Source organism: Mustela nivalis (genome assembly GCF_964662115.1).
Source record: "Mustela nivalis genome assembly, chromosome: 4".
Lineage (NCBI taxonomy): Eukaryota > Metazoa > Chordata > Mammalia > Carnivora > Mustelidae > Mustela > Mustela nivalis.
This window is the reverse complement of record NC_139023.1, coordinates 142,177,806-142,204,753: the sequence shown is the minus strand read 5'-3', so window position 1 is coordinate 142,204,753 and position 26,948 is coordinate 142,177,806. Positions and strand designations below refer to the sequence as shown.

General features: G+C 35.8%; 1 pseudogene across 1 annotated transcript; it reads left to right on the top strand.

Moving 5' to 3' along the window:
- The first annotated feature begins 8,843 nt into the window (after positions 1 to 8,843).
- LOC309863007 (pre-mRNA 3' end processing protein WDR33 pseudogene) lies at positions 8,844 to 9,815 on the top strand (annotated as a pseudogene). Its single transcript has one exon. The product of its transcript is annotated as a pre-mRNA 3' end processing protein WDR33 pseudogene (transcript).
- Positions 9,816 to 26,948: the final 17,133 nt, after the last annotated feature.

Below are 26,948 nucleotides of genomic sequence, written 5' to 3'. Positions count from 1 at the left end.
ATAAAATCTTAAAAAAACAAAACAAAACAAAACAAAAAACCCAATATTAATTCTTCCAATTCATAAACATGTTATATTTGTGTTGTCTTCAGTTTTTTTCATCAGCCTTATAGTTTTCAGGATATAGGTTCCCTTTTGGTAAATTTATTCCTAGGTATTTTAATATCTTTGTATCATTTATAAATGGGATCGTTTTCTTAATTTCCTTTTCTGACAGCTCATTATTAGTATATGTAAATCCAACTGATTTCTATATGTTAATTTCATATCCTGGAACTTTACAGAATTTATTTTTTTAGTTGTAATAATTTTTTAGTAAAGACTTCAGGGTTTTCTATATATGATATCATGTGATGGTTTTACTTTTCCTTTCCTATTTGGATGGTTTTATTTCTCTTCTCTTGCCTAAATCCCTGGCTAAGATTTCCAATACTATGTTAATAAAAGTGGCAAGGATAGGCATCTTCGTCCTGTTCCTGATCTTAGAAAAAAAGCTTTCAAGTGTGTCACCACTGAGTATCATGTTGGCTCTGGATTCGTTATATATGGCTTTCATCATGTTGTGGTACAGTTCTCCACCAAAATTTTTGAGACTTTAGCATTAAATGGATGTTGAATTTTTTCAAACTTCTTTTCTGTAACTTGAGATTTTTATCCTTTGTTTGGTTAATGTGGTGTATCATATTGACTGATTTGTGGATGTTGAACCATCATTGCATCCTGGGGATAAATACCACTTAATCATGGTGTATAATACTTCTACTATATTGTTGAACTTAATTTGCTAATGTTTGGTCAAGTGTTTTGCATCTATATTGGCCTGTATTCTTTTTTTTTTTTTTTTTTTTTGGTGTCTGTATGGTTTTGGTATCAGTGTGATGCTGACCTCATAAAGTGAGTTTGGAGTGTTCCTTCCTCTTTGAGTTTTTGGAATAATTAGAGAAGAATAGGTACAAATTCTTCTTTAAATGATTCGTAAAATTCATCTGGAAGGTCATGTGGTCCTGGACTTTTTAATTTTGGGATGTTTTTAAATTAGTGATTCAATTTAATTGCTTCTGTGTAGCTGATTCAGATTTTTTATTTCATTGTGATTCAGTATTAGAGGGAAATTTATCCATTTTTTTTCTCTATTTTTTAATTTCTTGTCATATTATTGTTCATAATGCTCTTTTATGAGATTTTGTATTTCTGTGATATTAGTTGTAAGTTCTCTCATGCCTGATTTATTTATTTGGGTCCTCTTTTTTTTTTTTTTTTCTTGATGAGTATGGCTATGGACTTATTGATTTTATTTATCTTTTCAAAGAATGAGCATTTACTTTTATTGATCTTTTTAAAATTTTTTAGTCTGTATTTTATTTAATTCCACTTTGATATTTATTATTTCCATCATTCTACTAACTTTGGGTTTTATTCTTCTTTCTCTAATTCCTTTAAGTATAGTTAGATTGTTGATTTAAGATTTTTCTTGCTTCTTAGGGTAGGCCTGCATTACTGTACACTTCCCTCATAGGCCTACTTTTGCTATGCTCCATAGATTTTGGAACATTATTTCCATTTTTATTTGTCTCCATTTATTTTTTTAATTTTCTCTTTGATTAAACTCTGGTTGTTTAGTGACAAGTTGTTTATTTTCCATATATTTGTGTTTTTTCCAGTTTCTATCTTTTAATTGATTTCTAGTTTCATATCATTATGGTCAGAAAAAGTGAACGATTAATCTTCCTAAATTCATTGGACTTATTTTGCAGTCTAACACATGATCTGTATTGTACTCTTTTTTTTTTTTTTTTAATTTTTATTTTTTATAAACATATATTTTTATCCCCAGGGGTACAGGTCAGGTCTGTGAATCACCAGGTTTACACACTTCACAGCACTCACCAAAGCACATACCCTCCCCAATGTCCATAATCCTACCCTCTTCTCCCAAACCCCCTCCCCCCAGCAACCCTCAGTTTGTTTTGTGAGATTAAGAGTCATTGTACTCTTAAAAAGAATGTGTATTCTAGGGTACACAGATATATACAGAAGACACTTCTGTATATATCTGTATATATTTGTTAAGTCTCTCTGGTATAATGTGTTATTCACATTTCCTTATTGGTTTTCTATCTGAATGATCTATCCATTAACAAGTCAGGTGTTAAGGTCCCCTACTGTTATTGTAAAACTGTCAGTTTCTCCCTTTATGTCTACTAATATTTGCTTTATATATTTAGGTGTTACCACGTTGGGTGCATGAATATTTATAATTTTGTGTTTTTTTGTTGGATCAATCCCTTTATCATTGTGTAAATCTTTCAAATTTCTCTTTTTTTATAAGTTTACTTTGTTTGATATAAATATTGCTACCGCAGTTTTTTTTTTACTTTCATTTGTATGAAATATCCTTTTCTATCCCTTCACTTTTAGTTTATATGTGTTCTGAGCTCTGAAGTGAGTCTCCTATAGATAGCATATAGATGGGTTTTAAAATTTTAATCCATTCAGTTACCTTATGTCTTTTGATTAGAGCATTTAGACCATTTACATTTAAAGTAATTGTTTTTTTTTTTTTTGATAGATGACCTACTAACATTTTGTTGATTTTTTTCTTGTTGTTTTGTAGTTCTTCTCTATTTTTCTTCTTATCTTGCTCTCTTTCTTTGCGATTGATGACTTTCTTTAGTGTTATGCTTGGATTCCTTTCTCTTTATATTTTGTGGTACCTATTATAGATTTTTGGTTTATGGTTGCCATGAGGTTCAAATATAACATTCTGTGAATCTGTATTAAGTTGATAATTGCTTAAGTTTGAACTTATTCTAAAAGCACTGTTTTTTTTTCTTATCCCCTTCAATTTTTTTGTATATGATGTCATATTCATATAATTTTGTGTATCCTAACCTAATTTCTAAAATATAATTGATTTTACTATTTTTGTTTTTAACCTCCATTTTAGCTTTTTAAAAAGATATATATGTATTTTAAAAAATATATATCTTACTAAAATAAATAAATATGTAAATATATATCTCATATATACATTTTAGTTAGAGAACAGTTGAGCAGGGGGAGGCGGCAGAAGGAGAGGGAAAGAGAGAGGATGACTATAAGACTCTGCTGAGTGCAGAATATGACACAGGACTTGATCTCATGATCCTGAAATCATGACCTGCGCCAAAATCAAGAGTCAGATGCTCAACTGATTGAGCCATTCAGACTCCCAACATTTATACTACCTCTACAAGTGATTGATCTATTCCTTTCATTATAGGTTTGCTTTTATCAGTGAATTTTTTTACTTTCATAATTTTATTTACTTTTAGCTATCATCTATTCTTTTTTTGTTGTTTAAAGAAGTCTCATTTGACATTTCTTATAAGGCTGGGTTAGTGATTATGAACTCATTTAACTTTTGTTCATCTGAAACTTTATCTCTCCTTCAGTTCTGAATGATAACCTTGCTAAATAGAGTATTCTTGGTTGTAGATTTTTTCCTTTTAGCAACTTGAATATGTCATGCCACTGTCTCTGACCTGCAGGATTTCTGATGAATATTCAGCTGAGAGCCTATGGGGTTTCCCTGCTATGTAACTAGTTGCTTTTATCTTGCTTCTTTTAAAGTTCTCTCTTTGTCTTTAACTTTTGACATTTTAATTGTTATGTGTCTTAGTGTGGATTTCTTTGAGTTCATCTTGTTTGGAATTCTCTGTGTTTCCTGAACCAGGGTGTCTGTTTCCTTCTCCAGTTTAGGAAATTTTTCATCTGTTATTTATTCAAATAAGTTTTCTGCCCCTTTCTCTTCTTCTGGCATCCCTGTAATGCAAATATTAGAATGATCAATGTTGGCCTTGAGGTCCCTTAACCCATCCTCAATTTTTAGTTCTTTTTCCTTTTAATTGTTCAGCTTGGGTACTTTCCACTACCCGGTATTCCAGATCACTGGTTCTTTATTGCAGAATAATCTAATTAGCTATTGATTCCTTCCAGCGTATTTTTTCATTCCAGTTATTATATTCATCATTTCTGATTTTTTATATATATCCTATTTCTTTGTTGAAGTTGTTACTGAGTTCATAAACTGTTCTCTCAAATTCAGTGAGTATCTTTATGACTCTTATTTTGAACTCTTTCAGTTAGTACTTTTTCTAAAGTTTCATTATATTCTTTCATTTGAATCACTTTTCTCTTTTTCTTCATTTTGACTTCTAGTGTTTGTTTCTATGAATTAAGTAAACCATCTACCACTTCCAGTCTTGAAGGAGTGGCTTTATGTAGGAAGCCCCTGTGTGGACTTTATGTGCCTTGAGTCTTTGGCTAGCTGGGTAGAGTTGGAGTAATTGTGAGCTAGGCACTCTGCACTACTGGGCACTCTGCACCAGGGCCATTCTGATGGGATGGATGGAGCAGAAATGAGTATAGACTAGGTGATACTGGGGTGCTCTGCAGTGGGGACACCCAAGTGGGATAGATGATGTTGAGGCAGGCATGCTCCAGGACATTTCAAGCAGGGGCCACTCTGGTGGGATGGCTAGAGCTGGATTGGGCATGGTCTCATGTCCAGTGAGTATCCTGGAGGGTCCTGGAGTGCTTTATATCTGGGTCACCTTGGCAAAATAGCTGAGCCTGTAGTGGGTGGAAGTTGTGTGTGTCCTGATGTGTGCCATGACAGCCATGGAGGGACAGCTAGAGCTGAGGCAGTCACAGGTGTGGGGTGTATTGGGAGGCTAGCTGGAGCTGGTATGGCTAGGGACTCTGCTCCTGTCTATGCTGTCAAGGTGGAGGGGATATGTAAACAAGGCATTCTCCAGCACCTATGACTCAGAAGAGAGTTTCAGCAGTTTCATTACTGTTAAGTGAATGCTCTAGGGTTATTAAATAGGTTTTGTTCACTTATATTCTAGTTTGACTTTAAACCACTATGTTATTTTGTCTGTTTGTTTCTGTTGTGTTCCAGGTCAAGTGAATATGTATGTGGACCCCTCAGTGCTATGCCTTCCTACTGTAGTTTGTAGAATCATGGATGGGCTTCCTATTGTTACTGTCTCTGTTGTTGTTCTCTATGTGGTCCCTCTCACCTTTTTTGTGCAAAAGCTGTTCAATTGACCCTCAGTTCTTCTTCAGGAGGGTTTACTGTATATGAATATTTAATGTAGGGTGCCTGGGGGGCTCAGTCAATTAAGTGTCTACCTTTGGCTCAGGTCATGATCCTGGGGTCCTGGGATTGAGCCCCACATCGGACTCTTTGCTCAGAGGGAGCTTGATTCTCCCTCTGTTTGCCTCTCTGCTTACTTGTATTTTTCTCTGTGTCAAATAAATAAATAAAATCTTTAAAAAAAATGACTTGGTATGTCTGTGGGAGGAAGTGAGTACAGGGTCTTTTTTATGATGTCATTTTGGGCCTGCCTTCAATACCCACATTTTTTGAGCTAAGAAATGACAACCTTGAGCTTTGAGTCAATGGTGAACTAGGATTTTAAGTTTTTTCAGGCAGAGCCTGGTCTTTCTCAGAACCTTCACTAAATCTGCCATACCTTTTGATGGTCATTTCCAGTGTACTAGGCATGTACTGTGCACTTTAAATACATTAGTTCATTTAATATTTAAAATACACCTGAGTTAGATTTCATAATTATCCCCATTTTTATAGATGAGAAAACTAAGGCATAGAGAGAATAAATAACTACCTCAAAGTCACTGAGAAAGTAAATAGCAGAGGTCGGCTTTGAATTCAGGCATTCTGACTTCAGATACTGTGCCCTTAACTACTTTGAGAGATGAAGCATATTAGGGGCAGAATGATTCTGGGAAATTTCTTCTCTCACCAATTTTTTAAATAGTTTTCTTGAATAGGAATAGGCTTCCAAAGTGAGTCTGTGAAGTCCAGAGGACATCCCATGGATAAGTGTTGAGATTGTTTCAAAACACTAAATGTAGTATATTAGCTTAAGATGGTAATTTATTCTTGGGTAGCTGGGACATACACCAAGTGATTTAAGCGATGAGTGCATGGAAAACCTTGAGCAGAATTTTTTCCTGAGTGTGCATAGCTTCTCTGAGTGCAGACAGCCATGGTTAAAAATTGGGATATTATTTGAGGATAGTAGCACAATATTACTTCATGGAAACTATATTCATGTTGTCCTGTGTTTCATGTGTTGCTAGCCTCTGGGATGTTGTAGAAGATATTTTGTGGGACATATGAAAACACACTAACATTTTGAGGGAGTAATGAAATATGTATGAATGTGTATAAATATGAATAAGTACTTATTATGATGTATTCAAAAGGAAAATACTAAGAGAAGTAGGATAATACCTAACTTTTGCAAGTGAATTTCACATTATCTCACCTAATCTTATTTATAGACAAGGAAGGTAAGCCTTACAGAGATTAACTTTCTCAAGGTCCAGATATGATAAGAACAGAACTGGATCTGAAATCAAGTTTGTCTGATAGCAAAGTCCTTGATCTTTACCCATCACTGTGTGTGTGTGTGTGTGTGTGTGTGAGAGAGAGAGAGAGAGAGAGAGAGAGAGAAAGAGAGAGAGAGTGTGTGTGTGTGTGTGTGTGTGTGTATGTCCATTTGAGAAGTAGAAAGAATGTGCTGAGTAGAATATAAGGAAATGGTTTCTTTTTGTAGTTCTAGTAAAAGCTGAGTGGTGCTACTTCTATACATACATTATAGAGGTCATTTGGTTAAGAAATGTTATTGAGAATATGTGTTATTAGAATTATATGAAAGATTCTGCTAAAAACATTAGAAGATATAAAGAGCAAATGGTCAGCTCTACCTTAGGCCACTTGTGGCAGAAAATATCTTTATATTACCTATTGATTTCTTGTTCAATGTTTCCTTCCTGCTTTTTTTTTTTTTTTGAATATCAGCTCATTTAATTACACTAAGACCATTTTCTTCTTCCAAGTTCAAGTGATAATAGTCCTACACGAAAGAGCTCTCAGTGGGAACTAAATGTTAGAGAAAATTGTAAGAAATATTTTAATAAATAACAAAAGGCATGGTTACTGATGATATAAGTCTGGCAGGAGTGAAGAGACATGAGGAGTGCAATGTTTTTCAAAAAAGAAAACCTTCTTTTTCCAGATCCCTTTGTGACTGAGTGACAGCAAAGATGCTGAATCATCGCTTAGGAGACACACACACTAAGAATATACAATGCGCTAAAAAAAAAAACCACTGCTGCTATTAGGACTAATGGTCAAAATAATGATTGCAACTTTGGACAAACTGTCTTCACAAAGAAAGAAGAGATTTTCAGGACTCCAGTAAGATCATTGATATAAAATACTTTCCTAAGGAAGGTGGGATTTCTGTTGATTTTTATTATGAATGGCTATGAGGCTTAGGGTTGAACCTGTGACCATAGAATATAACCCACCCAGCTGTAGGACGACATAGGTTTAGAATCCAAAATTTCTCTTTTCTTACTTGGCACACCCATCAGAAAATTCCTATAAGTTACATATTACTGAATGCCTTTCTTGGAAAAGGAAGTGTTAACTTTCCCTACTCCTCTCCGTACATATACCACAACCTTATTTAGTTCAAGAGTGCATAATCAGAGAATAACTAAACTGGGAGTACGGTAGTCCCACCTCATCTGCTGTTTCACTTTCTACAGTTCCAGTTACTTGGAGTAAATTGTGTTTCAGAAGCAGATGATCCTCCTTCAGACATAGTATCAGAGGGTCAGTAGTAGCTTAATGCTATGTCACTATGCCTGCCTCATTTATCTTACTTTGTCTCATTACATAGTCATTTTTATCATCTCACATCATTACAGGAAGATGAGTGTAGTACAATAAGATATTTTGAGAGAGAAAGGCCACATTCACATAACTTCTATTACAGTATATTGTTATAATTGTTGCATTTTATTATTGTTGTTAATTTCTTACTGTGCCTAATTTATAATTTAAGCTTTATCATAGGTATGCATGTGTAGGAAAAACATAGTATATGTAGGGTTTTGTACTCCTCCATGTCAGACATTTACTGGGGGTCTTGGAACATATTCCCCAGGGAAAAGGGAGGACTACTATAATAAGTCATTATCAATGTGATAGGGTAGTGATGAGTACACATTGAGTGTTCAATAAATCTCAACAGCCGGTCAATAAAAATAGGAGGGACAGTAATTAAGATGGATCTCCACTTTGGAAGAGGTAAGTGGAGACGGAGGAAAGGTGATAAAGAGTTATGCTGCCCCCAGGAGTCAGTTAAGCCCTTCTATTCCTTGGAAATCCTCATGAAACGTGGACCTCCCTTTATAAGAAATACCATGATATTAAGGAAATACATACTTCAGGTATGGCAAATTGTGATTGCTCAGATTAAGGGAAAAAGATGTGAGTGACTTAAAGACAAAAAAAAAAAAAAAAAAAAAAAAAAAAAAACCAAAAAACTGTGGCAAGGCTGCTAGGAAAGCCTTAAAATTCTCAAGAAAGAAGCATAATGCATGAATAAAGAATGAATTTATAAATGAAGTCTGAGAATCAGAAGGCTGTGTCTTCTTCAGTGAAGCTCGGGCTCTACATCTAACTTTAGTTTCCTTGTCTATAAAAGGTGAAGGGGGTAGGCTAGGGTAGTGCCAAGGCTGCTGTCTTAAAGTCCCATTGTACTAAGCATGAGTAATTTCAGAATCTACACAAAACTGACACATTGAGGGGAAGATGATAAGAGCTTTTTTGGAGAAGAGGGATTGAGAGGAGTGCAGGGAAGAGGGCAGGGCAGGCAGGAGAGACATTCCTGACTATGAAGACAAACCCTTCACTCACCATTCATTACCAACTCCGCTCAGTGCTGGAGGTATCCTAGAATGAATATATCACCATGGCTACCGAAATTGGTTCTCTTCCCTGTTTTTTCCATATGCCAAGTTTCCAAGACCAAGTGCCTCCACAACTATTGTATAAGCGACCTGATTTTGCACAGCAGTAAGGAATGCAACAGCTTATCTTTGATGCAAAATGGATGAGTAAAGAAGTAAACTGAAAACCATAGACTATAATCCATCTGTAATTAAGTACTTGGAGAATAGAATATGGCAAAGAGATCAGAGAGGTATGTGGGCAATTCAGCCTGCTGCAGGTTATTACAATGATATAGTCCCATATATAGGGATGTTGAATAATCCTATGAATGCAGTAACAACAAAATTTGTTCAAACATCAACAAATAAAGTGTCTGGTATTTGTTGTTAGGTAGACTTGAGAAGGAAGACGGTTGGTCACTGGAGCTTCTAGTGGAGAATTCACCTTGTGGAATGGACCCAACTTCAATTTTGAAACAATATTACAGGCTCATGATAGTCCAGTGAAGACTATGACTTGATCACATAATGATATGTATATATTGACAGCAAATCATGGAGAATATGTGAAATAGTGTCAGTCAAACATGAACGAAGTCAAGATGTTCAGGAACATAAGGAGGCAATTAGAGAGGCCAGGTTTATACACAATATATCATTTTCTGTAGTCCCTATTGTCATGGTTAAATTATTCTCTAAGTATTCTGGGTGCAGAGATGCATGGGTTCTGTCAGATTCTGGGATACTTTCTGCACCCTATAAACACAATATTTTTCTTTGCTTTCACACACTCACCATTTTGCTGGCAGTCTTCAGAAGTAGTGTTGTCCTGGTACCAGCCTTCACAGTATATTAGAGATGTATTGTCTGCAGCATTTTGCACAGGTTTTCTCTTTTCATTTATGGTTAATAATATGTGTACATTATTCCTTTTGATTAGCTACTGTGTAAGAGAAGAATCATTCATTCTGAATAAAGAATTTAGCCTTTAATTATACAACTGGGGAAAAAAAAAAAAACCAACCTGACATATTATCCTTGATCCCCAGTAAAATGTTAGGTTGCTTGCCTGATCACAACATCCCACTGCCTGTTCTATAACTACTTCTCAAGGAACATAATATACTCTGGCAGTATCATTTTGTTTTAAGGATGTTCTTTGGGGGTAAATTTGCATTTTGATATAATTTAGAGCATATGAAAAGGATCTCCAATGATGCTCTTCCCAGATTCACCAGTTATTTACATTTGGCTTCATTTGCTTAGTTATTCTCTGCATGGGCATATATGTATGTGTCATATAATATATATACACTTATGGACAGAGTACCATTTGAGAGTAAGTTTAAAACACTGTTCTTAGTTTATTGCATATTTCCTAAAAACACAGGCATTTTTTAACACAATCATAATCCAAGTAACAAAACCAGAAAATTTAACATTGATATATATTATAATCTAATACATAGTTCATACTGAATTTCAGTTAACTAAATCAGTAATGTCCTTTATAGATATTTTTCCTTGTTCAGAATCCAAACCAGAACCACTTACTGCATTAGTTGAAATGTCTCTTTAAATATGGAATGGCTCCTCAGCCTTCCTTCACCTTCTTTGATCTTAATATTTTTGAAGAGTACAGGTGACTTGTGTTATAGAATGTTTTGCAACTTCAGTTTGTGCAATGTTTCCTTATAATTAGATTCAGATTATGATTTTTTTGGAGATAGTTGTATCATTGAAGTTGTATTGTGTCCTCAGTGTAACATTTCACTTGGCACATGATATTGGTTTATCCCTGTATTAATAATGCCAACTCTGATAATTTCATTAAGCTTCTAACTTTCTTTGCTATAAGTCAATGTTTTCCTTTTATAATTAATAACATTTTCATTCATATTATAGGTTTCTAATCACATATAATTTAGCCTATTAGATATTGCTATTCCATTGTTTCACTTTTTTTCTGCTAATATTTAGACGATTTCTATTGATCTGTTCTCAAGTTTAGTTAGTCTTTTCATTGATGTTTCTGGTCTGTTGATAATACAATGTATGAGCTTTTCATTTCAGATATTATATATTTCATTTCTAGCAATTTCATTTGGTTCTTCCTTTGTAAAAGTGTATATTTATATGCTAAAATTACCCATCTGTTTACTTACCTTACATACTTTTCCCAATATATTCTTTTAGCAAAGTTATTCTAAAGTCCCTGTCTTATCATTTTAATCTCTGGACAGTTTTGTTTTGTATCTCCTTTAATTTTTTTTTCTTCATGTGCTTTGTAATTTTTGATGTGTGTAGATATTGTGTGTACTAAAACAACAAGAAACCCCAGACCAAACAAACAAGCAAACAAGACACAGTAGAGACTGAAGTAAATATTATATTTGCTCAGGAAAGGAAACACCCTTTTTTCTGTCAGAAGTCCATCTAAACTCAGTTGAGCTGAGAGTGGAATTTACTGTTGTTTTAATTAGATTTAGAATACCATTAGGTTAATGATTCAGGGGTGAGTCAGTTCTTTACCTTTGGCAGAGCAAGCACTCTTTGTACAAACAAACTCCAGCTTTCTAAACAAACTGAACTCTCGTTCTCCTTTATAAACTGGCTTCCAGCTTTTTACATTGTGAAGGGGTTCCCTTTGCCATCATGTTTTGCCCTCTTGCTTTCTGTCTTTGAGGAGACTTCTTTCTGCTCTCCTGTCTTCCCCTTGTCTTTGGATTGCAGAGAATTGCTGCAGAGTACCTGTAAGGGATTTAGCATGGTATGTCTGACAGACAGAGCATAAGAACTCAAAAAGGCTCAGGTTCTGGGCACCTGATCCTCAACGGTGTCTCTCTTTGCTCTCCTGTTCTTCCTCCAGTTGTGGAAAACCTCTGAGAAGTATGTAACAAGAGTCTGCAGTTGCCTTGGAGAGTCTTTCTCAGTTCTCCTCCCCTACTCTCAGCATTCATCAAGTGCCTGTGTCTTAGGGGTTCTATCTCAACTCTCTTCTCTCAGAATATTTTGCATGAGCATTTAGTGAGGGCTGGTGGGAAAGGTCTGATGAGTAAACTATGTGTAGGCTCTCTTTGTGCATAGTACTCCTTAGAATTCTGAACATCACATCAACTGTCATTTAGTCTTTCAAATTCTTACAAAGTTCAGTGAGTTTATCCTGAAACCTATTAATAGTGGCTTCTTCTTGTTCCCTTTTTCCTACAAAAGATAGTAGAAGTTATAGGACATTTTTTTTTTTTACAAGGGGCTTGTCACATTCTAGATTTTACTTCACTTTGGTTTATTTCATCACAAGCTATCTGATGAATTTACAAAAAAAAACCAAAACTGTGACTTTGTAGGTTATTTGGCTTGTCTTTGATAGGATGAAAGTAGAAGTAGAAATTAAAATGTGGTGTCCTTTTAATACATTCCCATCATTCTATGACCACTTTCTGGATTTATGTATAAGATGTTCCAGGATCATTTTATACTTTCCTTGCTCCAGCTCTAATCAGCCCTTTCAAAGCCCTGGCCCTTTTTAGTGCAGATGTTGCTATTAATTAGAAGCCAGTTATAAGTTCTAGATATACTCATTGCTGCACGTCTCATCGGTCCTAGTTCTCTTTAAGTGGACAGAGCTGAAAAACTATCTATCATCTATCTATCTATCTATCATCCATCATACACCTATCCATGTATTTATCATCATCATGATTATCCATTCATCTATTAAAGACTGAGTTAATACTGATGACTCCTATTCCAATCCAACATTTTACACACTATAATTTTCTCTTTTTCACATTTGTAACTTTCTTCAACAACAATGTTGAACTTGAACCTCATTATCCTTCATACATTTGCTCATTTGCTCAAGATTAGAATATATAGAATTGAGTTTAAGAAGATGTGGGATATATATATATATATATATATATATATATATATATATATATAATGCAGCCATAAAAAGAAATGAAATCTTGCCTTTTGCAATGATGTGGATGGAACTAGAGGGTATTATGCTTAGCAAAATAAGTCAATCAGAGAAAGACAATTATCATATAATCTCCCTGATATGAAGAATTTGAGAGACAACATTGGGAGTTTGGGGGGTAGGGAAGGCAAAAATTAAACAAGATGGGATTGGGAGGGAGACAAACCATAAGAAACTCTTAATATCACAAAACAGAGGGTTGCTGGGGGTAGGGGGGTAGGGAGAGGGTGGTGGGGTTATGGACATTGGCGAGGGTATGTGGTGTGGTGAGTGCTGTGAAGCATGTAAACCTGGTGATTCACAGACCTATACCCCTGGGACTAATAATACATTATATACTATATGTTAATTACAAAAAAAAAAAAAGAATTGCTAACCTGGGGTGCCTGGGTGGTTCAGTTGGTTAAATGTCTGCCTTCAGCTCAGGTCATGATCTCAGGATCCTGGAATTGAGACCCACATTGGGCTCCCTCCTCAGTGGGGAGCCTGCTTCTCACTCTCCCTTTGTGCTCTCCCTCTTTCTGTTTCAAATAAATAAATAAAATCTTAAAAAAAAAAGAAAAAGGAGAATTGTTAACCCAAGCCACTGGGATAAAACAAAACAAACCCAGTAACTAGACTTCAGGATTTATTTACTATTGCCAAGAAATATTAACTATATAATTCAATGAATTTTGAGAAATGAGAAATGCATATTTGTGTAAGCCACACCCTTTAAAAGATACTGAACATTTCCAACATCCCAGAAAAGATTCCCTTCCTAATCAATTCTGTCTCTCTCTCCCTTGAGAAACTGCAGTTCTAATTTTTTTCATTATATATTAGTTTTGCCTGTTTTACATATTCACAGAATGAATAATACAGTATGTATTCTTTTGTGTTGGGCCTCTTTTATTCAACATAATGTCTGTGAGAGTCATATGTGCTGTGTGTATCAGAACTTCATATTTTTTTTAGAAACATATTATATGTATATATTTTATAATTTGTTTATCCACTTTCATATTGATGCACTTTGGGATTTTCCAGTTTTTGTTATTATGAATAAAGCTTCTATGAAAATTCTCATACAAGTCTTTGTGTGAATGTATATTTTCATTTCTCTTGGATATTCAAGAATGAAATTATTGTGGCATGATATGTATATATATATATAAATTTGTAAGAAATTGCTAAACTTTTTGCCCAAATATTTGTATCACAAGTCTAGTTTGTTTTGTTTGTTTTTTACCTTCCCTTTAATATCTGTCTTTTAGAACTAATATGGGGTTTTTTAGCTTCTTCCCCACACTGTATGTTTTCCCTTCCTCCATGAAAGAGTTCTAGTGTTGACTTTGTTTAAAGGCACACGGGGAGCTCTGAACCTCCTGGAGTAAACTAGTTAAGCTTCTAGCTGGGCTTTGGTGAACTGGCAACAAATCTACATTCTCATTCCAAGAGTTCCTGGTCTTCCCCAAATTCCCCTCCTTCTCTCCTCAGTCATGCAGCAATTCAATTCTCAACATCTAGTCGACTTATACTTCAACTACAGTTGGAGTTACAACACTCCCTGAGACTTTGTAATTTGGTAGCTTATTTTATCTTCTACAAACCGTGAGATGTGGTGATGCTGAGGAGTGGGTTGGTGGGCAGGGTGTCTCTCTTGGCTGACTTGACCACTTTGCTCTTCTGCTCATTTTGTGTCAGAGTAAATGGAGGCTACTTCAAGGCTGAACCTGGCTCTAGTCTTTGTGATGTCTGGACTCCATGAGCTCTGTGTTTAGGTAAGAATTGTCAGGAACAAAATGACTAAGGTATTTGAAACTCTGCAGTGTTCTGAAGTACAGTAAAACATCTGTACCCCAAAATAGCACTCACAGAACACTGAGAGTGTGCCTTCATTTTATCTCTCTCTCTCTCTCTCTTTATGGATACTTTGGTTGCATTTTCTTTATTCACAGCAGTTTATCCTATTACCTCAGCCCTTTCTTTGAATGCAGTGTGTGCTGTAGTTTTCTTATAAGATTCAGACACTTCTCCCTAGAAAACTCTTTTGGTTCAGATTCATTCCTATTCTTCCTTTTCAGGTTTATTGGTGTCAAAGGGCGTTATCATGTATTATTGCTTGGCTGTGTCTCCTTAAATGAAGGAGACACTAAACCCTTGATAATTACAGTGCTAGCCTTGTGAAAGACTTTCATGATTAAAATGTTTTATCATCAGTGGTTGTGTATGATTTTTTTAATCTGTTTGCTGTCATGAACATTTATACTATAAACAGAGCTGTGATACTCAGCTAAAAAGAGCAGTAAAAATACATTTCCTGGAGAGTCAGTTCATTTTGGGTAACAAATCAAGCCCTGGGTTATAGTGTATATAGCAGGGATGGGCAGATTTAGGGAATACGTGTCAGAAGAAAACTTCTGTTGATGATGAGACCAGCCAGGCACTTTTCTTTTGGGCAATGGAGAATGTGTCAGGAGCCCTGGTTCTCTTCAAAGAGAGAAGCTGTTTCCACTACTAATTTGGACTCTTTTACTTCCTGAAATGCGAACAGCATTATTATCAGGGAACTCTGGAGTGCTAAGTTGGTTCTTACAGCCCCAACCAAGACACTCTTTATCCCTTCTTGCCCTAGGAGTGATTTCTTAAGTGAACTTCTTCCTAATCCAACTAGGCACAAGTTTAAAGAGCACTTTAAACCACATTATATTCACCTTCCCATTTACTCATCTAAACTTCCATCTGTCCTTCTACTACACATTTATTGAACAATCAAGCTTTAATGTGCTCAATAAACACATTAATCACTGTGGACAATTAAATGTGAATAAGATAAGATATCCTTGTCCACCAGGAGATGATAGTTTAGAAGAAATGGGAAGCCAAAAAAATGCCTACCTATAAATTGCTTTACTAAAAGGAAGAAAGCATCATTGCTTTCTACAAAAGATGTATGAGCAGTGCTTTGTTAGTTCAGAAAAGTGATCCCCACACTTTTTCATTGTGCAGTCCATTAATAAAATTTTTTACATGTCTACATATAATAATATTATTTTATGTAAATAATGTATATACCCTCAGTACATAAATATTATATGCATTAAAGTCATATATAAAACTGGAAATTAAAGAAGGAATTAATGTGAAGATGAAACAGGCAGTATTATTTAAAATTATTTTAATTTTTATTGAACAGTACAAAACTCTTCTTACTTTCTTAAATATGCCATGAATAATTTTTCGGTGATGGTAATGTAATTATATGTCAGATCTGATTCAACAGTCGCTGTCTTTACATCTAGTCTGGCTAATGTAAAGCTCATACTTGGGAGAGGGGAAAATTATATCTGTTATTTAACTCTTGTTTGTTGGTGCTTACATTATAATATTATTCTTAATTTACAAGTTCCTTTAGAAAACATATTAAGCAGGTTATGAGACTTAATTTAAATGTAAGGTAGGTGAGACCAAATGGCTACACAAACAGCATTTTGCCATAAAATGCTAAAATAAATGATAGTTATGTGTCGTAGTAAACGCTTCTTCATTGTGAAACTCCAGACTTTTCAGACTACCTGCTATGGCATCCATATATGAAGGATAGGCCCAGGGAGGGTCACAGTGTCAGTTTGTATTTTAAATAAAAGAAGAAACTCAATGTCTTGTTTATTTCTTAAGCTAGCTAAAAATCGATTTCAAATATTTTCTTTCCATATTCTTTTTTTTTAATTAATTTTTTATTTTTTATAAACATATATTTTTATCCCCAGGGGTACAGTTTCTTTCCATATTCTAATAGATCATTTGCACTTCTTTTGGCATGTGTATATACTAGTTTGGAGACCCTTAGTTTAGAGGATGTGTTGGGTATGAATCCCTCACATCTGAACACACTGCAGAAAATGCCACAGAAACACTTAACTTTGAATGATGAGTAGAAACTGGAGAATGTGTATCAGAAGAGAGTCAATGGCATGAACACTACTGTGGAAGCATGGGATGTGTGGAAGGAATCACAAAATGTCCATTATTGTGGAGCATCAAAGGAGAGATGTGGGGACACTGGAGCTAGAATATGAAAGACATTAAATACCTTACCTAGGATAAGAATTTTAACTTTATTCAGTAGGCATTAGAAAGCATTTCACATGTGTATATTCTTTGAACTGGGAGGTGTTTAGAGGAAGCAACAGTTTTGTTTATTTTAACCTCTCTCTTAATTTTTAAGAAACTGGGCCATTTTCTTACCTGCATTCCCTCTCTATACAACATGCTGTGGGAAATGCTAGTTTAGACTAGATAGGGCCTAGGATGCATTGCTGGTGGTGGTAGCACAAGAGGAAGTCAGCAAATAAAGATGCTTGTTATTTGACCAGTGACTTGTTTAAGTCAGAGATAATGAAAACTTAAAGGGGGGTGACAATGATGGAAATGAAGGCAAAAATCAAAGATGGTTTAGTGAAGGAAGAGTAAAGCCATGCCTCTGTTGATAAAATTTCCAGTCTGGGTAAGGAAAAGTGGGAATCAAAAGAAATGGAGATACCTAGAGAAGGAGCAGATTTAAAAGAGGTAATAATGATGGAGGGTGATATTTAGCTAAGCTGCCCAAAATAAAGCTGAGAACATAAGTATATAAAGATAGAACTGGAAATAGTCTACACAAAGGGAGCATTAAAGGAATTAATGAGATTCAGGAGGGGAACTGGTTAAAAGGAGAAGGTATCAGAGACAGTTTTGGGAAGATACTCTCCATATTTCAACCTGGCAGGATCAGCTGGAGCTGATACTGGGGAATCTGGGCTTAGTCTCTTAATTCAATTATTAATGTCTTTGTTATTGTAGCTACTTCACAAATTCTTTTCTATGAGTGAATTTTAATTAATGTGTTTCAGAAATGAGACTTCAATAATCTTAGGGAGTTAGTTTGAAGAAAAGTCTCTATACTAAGAGGACTTAAGGAGTAAAGCAATCCAAAAGAGCTAAACATACTTTGAGAAAATAACATAAAACATAATGAAAGATGAAAAAAATAGAACTTTCTGAACATAGAACTACATTTGAAATAGAAATAATTCTGAATACTATCAAGGTTGTATTTAAGGTGACTGCCTTAAATGACATAGGCACACTGATGATACAGACCAATCAACTCTGCTTACGGGTGAAGTTTGTTTTTTCCTCAGTGAGTTGCTCAGTTTGAATGAAATGATACGTTGCATTGCTGTCATAAAAAAAAACAACTCCAGAAAGATGTTCGAAATAAATATAGAGAACTAGTGAAGCCTTTAGGGCACCAAAAAACCCTAGATTGGGGACTGGGAAATAACTGAGGGATAAAAAATAGAACAAGGCAGAGAAGCATTTGTGGTAAACTGTCAGTAATATTATATCTGATGGAGGAAGGAAGATAGTAAAGGATAAGTATGTATTTTGTTATGGGCTAAACTATGTTGCTGCAAAATCCATGTGTTGAAGTCCTAACACTCAGTACCTTAGAATGTAACTGGATTTGAAGAGGGTCTTTGAAGAGATTATTAAGATTAAACAAGGTCATTGGAGTTGGACCTAATCTTAATATGACTGGTGTCCCTATAATACTTGAGAACACAGACTTGCACAGAAGGTTGGCCACATGAACACATAAGGAGATGTTGGCCCTCTACAAACCAAGGAGAGGCCTCTGAAGAAATCTGCCCTGCCAACACCTTGATCCTGAATTCCTGGCCTTCAGAAAAATGAGAAAAAAAAATAAGCCATCCAGTCTATGATACTTTGTTAGGAGAACTCTAACTGGCTAATATAATTTTTAAAGTTAAAAAGGGTGACTTGGATTAAAGACTATTTAAAAAAAAAAAAACACTTGGACAGATTATTTAGTACTCTGAAGAACAAAACCTTGTCAGACTCATTCATTATGACCTAGAAAGGTGGGTCTGAGAAAGATTTGATGCAGTCTATCTTGGCTTCAACATGTTTAAAATTATATCCTATAAGAAACACTCATCATTTCATAGGGAATCAGATTACAACCACTCAATGGAGGCTCACTGGACAGAGAACCAAACTCTGAATGTGGTTATGAAGATACATGCCAACTTGGAAGGGGATAGTCAGGACAAAATGGCCAGTAGTCTAGAAAAATAAAAAGGAGACATTAAAATTTGCAGCTAAAATGGTGTCAGTCTTAGAGGATTGAACCAGCATTCTTAATGTGGATTCCTTACTAATATGGACAAATAGTAAGAGATTCAGAGAGAATTCTGATCAAGACTGTAAGAGTGTAAGGGACTTGGGGCAGAACAATAGTTACCAACATGGAATTCTTGATCTGTAATCTTCATGAGTCTAGTTGATGGCTATTTCTGGGGGGATTATCAAGCAATGAAACAAAAAAAGTAGCTTTATAAGGGGTGGAGGCACCATAATGAGAGGCAGGAATAGAAGTACAGAAATCAGGAACCATGAGATCATCTTCCATTAATGCCTACCACTAGCCAGACAGTCCCTGGGCCCCATTTTTAAGCTCTGGATTCTCCAGAGAAGAATGTAGAGGACTTAGAGTTTAGTAGTGAAGATAAAAATAATTAGGATGTAAGATATATGAGCATAGGTTAAAATGGCTATGATTATTAAAATAAACAAGAGAGGCCTGGGTTATTTAATAGTACTTTACATTTTAAAAAATGTTTAGTCATAATCTACGATAATCAACCATTCTCCATTTACACAGCAGGGGTCAAAACAAGAGGAAATGGGCCCCAAATGCAATGTGTGGGATTTAGATTAAACATAGGGAAGAGGTGGCTGAGTGGGATGAATTACTATGAAAGGATATGGAATTTCCTATGTGGGAGATCTTTAAAAATAGTTTCTCAAGTGTCAAGGCTAATTTAAAAATTAAATCCTGTCTGAATAGTGGGGCTGGAGATTGGTGAATTGGAAGGTGTAGGAAAACAACATAAACACTGAAGAGACCTTCTAATCTTAAAATGTACTGATTATCTTGAAAGTAATACTGGTTATGATGTAGGATATTAGAAAATCAGTGAATGCTAATATATGTGTTGTGATTTACTCTTATTATTTTATCTTTCTTCCTCCATTAATCTAGACAGCAGTTTGGACATTTGCCAAGCAAGTTATAATTATCTATTGTTGAGATTTAAATCTCTTGATTATGCAAAAAGCACCCAGAAAGACCGGATAGAGGGGTTGGGAAATTTTTGCTTTAAGGAATAGCAATGACAACATATTCTACTGTTCCTAAAGCTTATCAATTTATCAGTTTTTTTTTTCTAAAGTAAGTTATATTCCATGAGAAACTTCTAGGTGCTCAAAGCTGAATTAGATCCTGCGGGAATATAGAAGGGGAATAGGGGAGATTAGATAAATACATGTGAAAAATTAGTGCACAGTATAAGATAGGATTATTGAATTATGTGAGAAGGGTCATTTGAACGGGAAGAGTTCGACAGTGGGGCCTATAGGCTGGAAGTGTCACAAAGTAGATTTTAAAGGATGGGAAAGAATTTTAAAAAAGAAGAGAGGTATAAGAAGGACATCCCTAACAGCATTCTCATAGCAAAGTGAGAATGTTTGTACTTGAATCATACTTTGGATACACTGAAGAGTCTTGTATAATTATAGCCTTTGGGATAAGTTCATACTTGTTCATATGTCACAAAAAAGCTTTTATGATTTGCTGTTGTTAACATCCGTGACCTTAACTTATCCTGTTTTTTTTGTTCACCCTTACTCCCTTTTCTTTGTCACTACCTTGAGTCCATCTGAGTTCAAAGGCAAGTTCTGCCACTTTATAACTCTGTGACCTTGAATCTTGGTTGCTTCGTGTATAACATGGAGGCACTAATAAGACCTACCTCCGATGGTTGTTGTGTGGGTTAAATAAATTAATAGATGTAAAGTGCTTAGAATAGCACCCTGTAAGCCATGAAATCCAGGTATTATCTTCTCCTAGAAGTTTGTCCCTTCCTGAGCAGCCTACATCAACATCATCCTCGTTCTTGCCACTCACTCTTTGGTCTCACCTTGCTCACAGCACAGTGCTCTGTGCTATAATCCTAGTCTGGCATGTCTGTATCTTCCTGGATTGTGGGGTTTGGAGGCTGCCATGTCTCATTTATTTCTGTGTTCCAGAGTTCACAGGCAGTCAGTCAATATGTGTTGAATAATTAGGTGAATGAGCTAATAAATGATTGATAAAAAGACATTACATCTGTGAATTCACACATTAGGCACCTCACCCACCTCCACTATGCTCACTCGATCGATCTTATTTAGTTATTAATACTAAAAGAGCAATATGAGGATCAACAAAAAACACACAGTGAAATATGTAATGAAGGTATATGGATCAAAATTTAGTGATTTGTTATAGTCGATCTCACTCAAGGAAGCATTACAAAATGGATTGGTATTCATATGTCAAAACTTTAAGGCTACCACTATTATGTAATCTTAACTAAATAGTCAAAAATATTTTCCCCTTGACCGTAGATTCTCTGAATTTAGTGAATCTACGATGTGGCTGGGATTACAATCTAGTAGACTAGTTTAACACTAGTAGACTAGTGTACTTTCTACCAAAGTCATGTAGTTTTATTAGTCACAGGATTAGGCACTTTTTAAAATTATTTTATAGACAGAATTAGTTTTATAGATAGAATTATGACAATGGAGAGTTATTAATGTCTTAATAAAAATAAACTGATAATACTAAAACAATTTATCTAAAGTAACAAGTAAAATCCTATGAACTATTAGTTAATAATAACCAATAACTCTCTTAAATTATCAACATGACAGTTCAAAGGATTCCAGTGTACAAAGTAATCACTTTTAAAGGCAATTTATTTTACTGTTACACATCCTTCATATTTAGAAGTAGAAGACAAATAACAAATTTGTATCAGCTACAGAATCCATTATTAGAAAATATATCTATTGGGGCACTTGGGGACCAGTTATTAGGTTTCTGCCTTTGGCTCAGGTCATGATCCCAGGGTCCTGGGACCGAGGCTTGTATCAGGGTTCTTGTTCAGCAGGGAGCTTCTTTCTCTCTCTGCCTCTGCTCCCCCTACTTGTGCTCTCTCTTTCTCTCTGTCAAATAGATAAATAGATAAATAAATAGATAAATAAATGTCTTTTAAAAAAATGTATTGAGGGGCGCCTGGGTGGCTCAGTGGTTAAGCCGCTGCCTTCGGCTCAGGTCATGATCCCAGGGTCCTGGGATCGAGCCCCGCATCGGGCTCTCTGCTCAGCAGGGAGCCTGCTTCCTCCTCTCTCTCTCTCTGCCTGCCTCTCTGCCTACTTAAGATCTCTGTCTGTCAAATAAATAAATAAAATCTTTAAAAAAAAAAAAAAAAAAAAAAAAAAAAAAAAATGTATTGATTTTAAAAATTAAGTAGGCCTGCTGTATATGCTTTCATCCCAGGGCTGATTCTTTGAGAAATAGTCATTTGAAGGCCAGAATTACATTATTGAAATAGTTGGACCACCAAAGACAATATTCTAAGTGTCTTAAAAACCAAGTGGGTTAGGTACATGCTGGATAAGATCAATTACTAAAAAGGCAACAGGCAGGGATGAAATTAGCCATGGCACATTCAAGCTGCTACTTACTCTCATCTATTAATTGGTTTGTTTGGTGACTGAACTGACCCACCATTTAGCATTCTGAGTTAATTAACATAGCCAGTCTGACTATACTATGTTCTGGTTAACTGAGACATAGTTGGGGTTTCTGTTTTCTTGGCTCACAGGGATAGCAAAAATAAGATGATGAAGGCACCTATCTGGTTAGATTATTAAACTCCCAAATATTCATTTCAGTTTTGCCATCAATATACTCTAAGCAAAAATGTTCTTTTCCATAATCATTATATTTAATTAATTCATGTATTTATTTTAAGATTTTATTTTTAAGTCTCTCTACCCAACATGGGGCTCTCTACCCAACAGGGGCTCTACCCTGAAATCAAGAGTCATATACTGGGACGCCTGGGTGGCTCAGTTGGTTGGATGACTGCCTTCAGCTCAGGTCATGATCCCGGAGTCCCGAGATCGAGTCCCGCATTGGGCTCCCAGCTCCATGGGGAGTCTGCTTCCCTCTCTGACCTTCTCACTCATGCTCTCTCTCACTGTCTCTCTCTCAAATAAATAAATAAAATCTTAAAAAAAAAAAAAAGAGTCATATACGCTACTGAGGAAGCCAGCCACGTGCCCCTCTATAGTCATTTTAAAGTTAGCATTATTTATACTAGAAGTCTGTAAAACATACTTTTCTTCTTTTCTTATAATAACATCTTGCCTTCTGTTGATGAGGTGGTATAGCATACTGCCCATATTCTGGGGCTAGAAGATAGTGGCCAAAAGCTTTGGAGTTAAATGGACCTTGACTGATTCCCATCTCTCTACAGTAGAAAATACAATATTCACTTTCTAAGGTTGTAGGGATGAAAGGGTCATAATAAACATGAAGGCCTTAGCATGTGGTGAGTGATACGTAGTAAATAATTAATTAATGTTATCTCTTGTTACTGCGGGGTGACACCAGAAGTCAATAACCAATTCTACCCCCCAATCATCATTTGGTGGAAAATTTTGATATAACATTCGCAGGATTCACTGTTGCCTGAACTGGAAAATGATATCTCTAGAAGAGAGACAACCCGGGAAATGGAATTGTTTGGAATAAACTTGTTGTTTATTGTTTGGAATAAACTTATTTTCCCTTTTTCACTGCCTAATTATTAGGTGCTACTAGTAAAAGGGAAAACAGCCAAGAGGATAGGCAATGGAATAAAACACTGGTCCTATGTCTTATATGTGTCATTATCTGAAATGTATTTTGTTTAAAACAGATATACACTGAATTGCAGCATGTTTTAAGCTTTGACAGACTCCCTCATTGTACCGTAGAGTGGTAGATAGAAGGTAAAATCTACTTGAGAGATTTCATCCAGTTCTGGCCTCTACAACTGAAAGGGAATAAAGATACCATGTGGGAGGCTCAGAGAGAAGGTACGAAGATGCTGAGAGGCTGGAGAGTGAAGCCTAGGGAGAAATGCTAGTAGGGTTGGGATTATAAAGGGAGACAAACCATAAGTGACTCTTAATCTCACAAAACAAACTGAGGGTTGCTGGGGGGAGGGGGATTGGGAGAAGAGGGGTGGGGTTATGGACATTGGGGAGGGTGTGTGCTTTGGTGAGTGCTGTGAAGTGTGTAAACCTGGCGATTCACAGACCTGTACCCCTGGGGATAAAAAATACATGTTTATAAAAAACAAAACAAAACAAAACAAAAAAACACAAATAAATGTTTCCTAATTTGTAAAAGGAAGATAATAATATCTCCCTTGTAGGGTTGCCGAGAGGAGAAAATAAAATAACAGGCACAATATATACATGTTACATGTTACATCATAACATGTAAATATGGATGTGGGTTTTTAGTATTATCAATGTATTTCTTCAGCCTTTACATGTCTCTTCTCTTCCTTCCAATTCCAAGTAACCGGTAGTAGAGAAAAGAGAAAATTGCCTTCTTACTTTTCTTTATAAGGTAGCTTCTTATCTTTAAGAAAAGGCTTAGTGATAGAAAGGTGGATCCCAGGCTCTGGTAGGCTTTATTCCTGTCTTATGGTTTCATGACAAATAAACCTTCACTATTTCTCTGTGGGGTTGCTTATTGAGTTTTTTCAAGGCCCAGAGCAATCACTATTGTCTTCTAAATCTATACTTTGAGATCCTGGACATTGTTTAAAGAGAAAAACTATGGAAAGGAGCAATTTCAGAGGCATGGTTATATTGGTATGGATTGCACAGTGAGCCTTTGCAGGTTTACCACCGCCAAACCTTGTTCAACGTACCCTGCGGCCAATGTGGATTTAATCCTGCCGTGTGTTGCCTTGCTGAAGGAGACCAAAGAGAGTCCTAACCCCTCTACATTGGTCATGGTTGCGTTTCCATGGTGATCCCAACAGAGACCAGACCTCTGCTTCCTGCTGTTTGCACTGTACTACCTGAGAGAGCCAGGGCAGAGTCCTAACAGCACTCTCATTTCTGTCACTTCTCTCAAATCACAGTGAACAATGCCTATGCTCAAACCGTGTAACACGCTGGTCTGCCCCGGACCACATTCCTTTATAGCAAGACCTGGGATCTGCTGAGCAGAAGCGGCAAGTTTCCTCAGAGTCGAATGCAGAGTTTCCCAGGAAAGCGGGAATCACATTTACCTTGTCCTTCATCCATTTCTGTCATTAGGGACTATTCGAGTTTGCTTGAGCTGCTATAACAAAGTACAACAACTGGATGGCTTAAGCAACAGAACTTTGTTTCACGTTTCAAAAGGGTAGAATTTGGAGAACAAAGTGTCCACAGGGTTTCTTGCCTCTGAAGGATGTGAGGGAGAATCTGTTCCACGTCTTTTTCCTAGCTTCTGTGGTTTGCTGGCAATTTTCAGTGTTTCTTTGGCTTTGGCTACATCACCCCAGTCTCTGTCTTTGTTTTCATGTGGCGTTCTCTCCGTGTGCATGTCTATATTTGAATTTCCCCTTTTTATAAAGATACTGGCCATCTTAGATTCAGGGTTTTTACTTCACTATGACTTCATTTTAACTATTTTCCTCTGTAAAAACCCTTTTCTGAATAAAATTATGTTCTGAGATAATGACGATTAGGGCTTCAAACTATGAATTTTTTAGAGAGACAGTTCAACCCATAACAATGAAAAACTCTTAAATATATCTTGATTAAAGTTTATTGAATGCTTACTATGTGCAAAACATGAGCTAGTACTGTAGACATTGCTTAAAGATGTTAATTATGGATGATCCCTATGGATGATTACTAAGAATATACCTTTTATTTAGAGGTCAACTTGTAGTTGAGAAAAATTAAACATATATATGGAAATAATCTGACCCAATTTAATAGATTTCTAACATTTTTTAAGCCTGAGAAAAATTTTGAAATTGGAAATCAAATATAAAAATTAGAAAAAGTATATTTGCTCTGATTCAAATGAGGATTTAGAGTTCTTTCGATCCATTTCTTTTCATAGCAACAATTGAGGGTTCATGAAATAAATAAAATTGAGTTAGAACTCCAAGAAATGGTTTGATCTAGAAAGGCAGATGTGAGGAGAGGGAGGTTTTCAGAATAAGACACAACATATGAGTAAAAGTTTGGCGATAGGGATATGGAAGAAGTCATAAGAAATCAGAGATTTGAGTTTCAGAGAACAGTGGAAGCAAGTATAGAAAAAGTAGATTGGGTTTGTAGGGTGGAAGATTCCAGCATGACTTGACTTATTTCAGATCTTTGAAAGAAACTCCAGGGAACTTGAAGCTTTGCTGGCCTCCAATGACCCTGATATTCCTTAAATCATCATATTTGCTTGCTTGTACCTTATCCTCGTTTTGATGCTTCCCAATCTCTAGATCATACATTTTTCTTAGAAGGGTACCACTGAAGCAATTTTAGAACGGAAAAAGGGTTTTATGGATTTGTTTCTTTACTTTTGTGCTAGATAATAGCATAATTTCAAAAATGTTTACTATCAGTTTCATGTATATAATGGATTTATAGCTTTGACTTGGATCTTGTGGCAGAATTATGAAATGAAAAGAACTATATGTTAGGTACTAACCCAGAACCTTAGGTACAGCATTGTATTTCATGTTTACAAATTTCTTTTTTTAAAGGTTTTATTTATTTATTTGAGGGGAAAAGGGTGAGCGAGCGAGAAAGAAGGAGCTGAGGGAGGGACAGAATGAGAGGGAGAAGCAAAAGCCCTGTGGAGTAGGGAGCCTGATGTAGGGCTCAATTCTGGAATTCCAGGATCATGACCTGTGCTGAAGGCAAACACTTAACTGATTGAACCATCCAGGCACCCACATTTTCACAGATTTCAAAGAAAGTTTTAACTATTCCTGATTTACAGATGAATGAGTAGAAGTTCAGGTAAAGTATTTTTCCCAATCTCACAGTGAGTAAGTGTGGAAGATGGAATCTGAATGCAGATCTGCTTGACTATGAAGTCAAAGCTCTTTGTTGTCCCTAAGACTTTTATCCTAGAGAGCAGAAAATACTGAAATCTAAAGGTATTGACAAAAGGTCAAAGTCTGTAGTCAAA